The 3240-nt window shown below is 50.5% G+C and overlaps 1 pseudogene; it reads left to right on the top strand.

Moving 5' to 3' along the window:
• The first annotated feature begins 225 nt into the window (after nucleotides 1-225).
• Nucleotides 226-2366, top strand: LOC100899646 (zinc finger BED domain-containing protein 5-like; annotated as a pseudogene).
• Nucleotides 2367-3240: the final 874 nt, after the last annotated feature.

The following is a 3240-nucleotide window of genomic DNA, read 5'->3' as shown; positions in this document are numbered from 1 at the left end:
AGCATCCGGTAGGTGCTTCTGTGAGCAAGCTCGGCTACGCTAGCGACAGCATCTCCATCGAAGAATCTAGTGTTCTCATTTAAAATACTCAACAGCAATAATTCATCAAACTTTCAAGCCAAATGCGCTGTTCTTGAAAAGTGCCGCTCCAGAAGACAAAGAAACCACCGTAGGAGACGGCCCCCAAGCGCGGGATTTTCGAATGCAGTTTTCGAACAGAGAGGACTTCATCGAAGAGATTCTCGTTCGGAATTTGGTGACCCGTGGAATCGTGAAAATCTATCCATCCCAATGGAGCGCTGGCTCTCGTCGGAGGTGCAGTCCAATTGGTTCGCCGCGCAGCCTGAAGTTCTTGAAATTGTTTCTAATGATGATCCGACTTCCGATCAAGAAAACATTCCGGATGGTCCTCCCGCGAAGAAATCTCGACCCCCTGGGATGCTAGACTTGACTTCTAAAACTCGTCGTTACGTTGAGTCCTACATCGAACTTGGCTACATGAAAGTTGGCGATGACGCCCGGCCTAAAGCTTTGTGTGTGGTATGCCAAGCAGTCCTGGGAAATAGTTCGATGAATCCTGCGAAGTTATCGCGCCACTTCCACGCAAAGCACCCCAAACTGCGATCGCATCCAAGGTCTTTTTTCGAATCAGCGGCCAAAGAAGTCGAGAAATCTCAGGATATGCTGCTGAGCGGTCCTGCACGTAGGAGTACTGAGGTCTCGCTTCGGCTCTCGTACAGAATAGGAAGAACCGGAGAAGCTCACACGATTGGGGAGCAGCTCATGGAGCCCTCTCTCATTGAAGCCGCTAAGTGCTTATTTCCCGAGAGTTTTGTAAAGCAAATTGAAGCAATACCGTTGTCGATCAACACTGTGAGCAGCCGCATCGCCGACGTCAGCTCCTGGCTGGAGCGCCAGGTTTGTGATGAGCTCAGGTCGAGCTCATGTTGGGCGCTCCAGATGGATGAGAGCACGGACGTCGGAGGACTGGCGATCTTGTTGGTCTTCGTGAGGTACATTCACGAGTCGGATGTGAAGGAAGAACTGTTACTCTGCAACCCACTGCCGCGTAGTACTACCGGGGAAGCCATATTCGCTTTGATACAAGACTACTTCGACTTAAATGATCTGAAATGGGCGAATTGTGTGGATCTCTGTACAGACGGCGCAGCAGCCATGACTGGTAGACAGAAAGGTCTCATGTCAAGAGTACGGGAGATTGCGCCACATGTGAGAGGCAGCCACTGTATAATCTGTAGGGGTAGCCGATAGCACCCGCGCTGAGTGACGAAGTTATACTTGTATATATAAGCACTCCCGGAGGCCATCAATACATCATTCCTATTCCACAACGAAGTGACGGCTCGTCTACTCTAGCTCCTAGCACAGGTCATAACATAATCCATCGGGAAGCTTTGGCTGCTAAGCGTATCCCGGAGTCGTTGGCAACTGTATTGGAGGAGACGGTGAAGATAGTCAATTACATGAAATCACGACCCCTCCAGTCGAGGCTGATCAAAATTCTCTGTGAGGAGATGGGTAGCAAGCACTCTTCTCTGCTGCTGCATACAGAGGTTCGATTGTTATCGCGCGGTCGGGTGCTCAACCGAATTTTCGAGTTACGGGACGAACTTGTGGCGTTCGGCGCTAACAAACAGACAGATCTGTTCTTGAAATTCTGAGATAACGAATGGCTCGAGAAAGTAGCCTACCTTGCGGATATCTTCAGTAAACTGAATGGGTTGAATTCAGCGCTCCAAAGGAGAGAAGTAAACGTATTCCTCGGAGCAGAGAAGATCTGCGCGATGAAGAAGAAGATCGAGTTGTGGGCGGAACTTGTTCAAGAGAGACGCCTGGATTTCTTCACTACAGTGCAAGATTTTCCGGACGAGAAAAACTTGGTGCTGGATGAAAATGTGAGAAAGTCGATAATCGATCATCTGATGAAGCTCCGTGCGGACCTCGAAATCTACTTTCCCTCACAGTCGCTGGAAACCCTAATCGCCCATCGTTGGGTAAAGAATCCTTTCACAGAAAACCACCGAGGAGTCCTCACTGGTCGACAAAACGGCCAGCTGATAGATCTTCAGCATACATCCGAACTCAAGCTTTTCGCGGAAAAGTCTCTGCCGCAGTTTTGGGCTGGGCTCGTCGAAACATACCCGGAGTTGGCGAAGGAAGCTCTGCGCGTCGAGGTGCCTTTTGTCAGCACTAATCGGTGTGAGGCGGGATTCTCGGTTTACACGGCAACTGAGACCAAATACAGAAGTCGCTTGGATGCGGAGAACGATATGAGAGTCCAACTGTCAGACAGGTTGCCGGATTTTGGCGAAACGAAAGAAGTACAACACCAACGTTCGCATTGATCCCTAATATAAATCCTCACGCGTATATATTGCACCGGCAACCTTTCAGCGTCTCATGGACAAGGTAATCGGCCCTATGAAATACCAGATGGCTTTTGTCTATTTGGATGATATCATCATCTATTCGAAAGATTTCGATTCGCATCTCGGCGACCTCAAGCGAGTACTCCCAGCGATCCAACAAGCCGGTCTTAAGTTGAAGGCAAAGAAGTGTTTGTTTGCAGCAAGGGAAGTGACTTACTTGGGGCATAGGGTCACACCGGAAGGCATAGCGCCAGACCCAGACAAAGTCCGCGCAGTGGCCGAGTTGCGCCCACCGACGAATATCAAAGAGGTCAGAAGTTTTCTCGGACTCGCTTCCTACTATCGCCGGTTCATCAAAGATTTCGCTGCCCTCGCGGCGCCCTTGTACGACCTACTAGCGGCAGGTACATGCTTCGAGTGGGGGGACGCCCAGCAAATTGTATTCTCGCAGATCAAGAAGCGGATAGTTGAAGAACCGGTCCTACGGCACTTCCAGGACGGACTGGAGACACGACTTCAGACAGACGCTAGCGGTACCGGTCTCGGTGCAGCGTTAATACAGATGGAGGAAGGTCAGGAGAAAGTTGTTGCATTCGCGAGTCGACGTCTCTCGAAGGCCGAGCTGAAATGCCACTCTTCGGAGACGGAATGCATGGCCGTCGTCTGGGCCATCCACAAGTTTCATCCCTATCTCTACGGACGACACTTCAAAGTCATTACTGACAGCATTGCGCTTAAGTACCTGCAGAGTAAAGCGAACCCGTCTCCTAAACTCCTACGCTGGGCTCTCGAAGTACAAGACTATGATTTTGAAGTGGTCCACCGCAAGGGCAAGACAATGGGAACGCCG

The sequence above is a fragment of the Galendromus occidentalis genome, unplaced genomic scaffold (assembly GCF_000255335.2).
Source record: "Galendromus occidentalis unplaced genomic scaffold, Mocc_1.1 scf7180000077233, whole genome shotgun sequence".
NCBI classification, from domain to species: Eukaryota; Metazoa; Arthropoda; class Arachnida; order Mesostigmata; family Phytoseiidae; genus Galendromus; species Galendromus occidentalis.
This window is presented reverse-complemented; position numbering and strand designations above follow the sequence as displayed.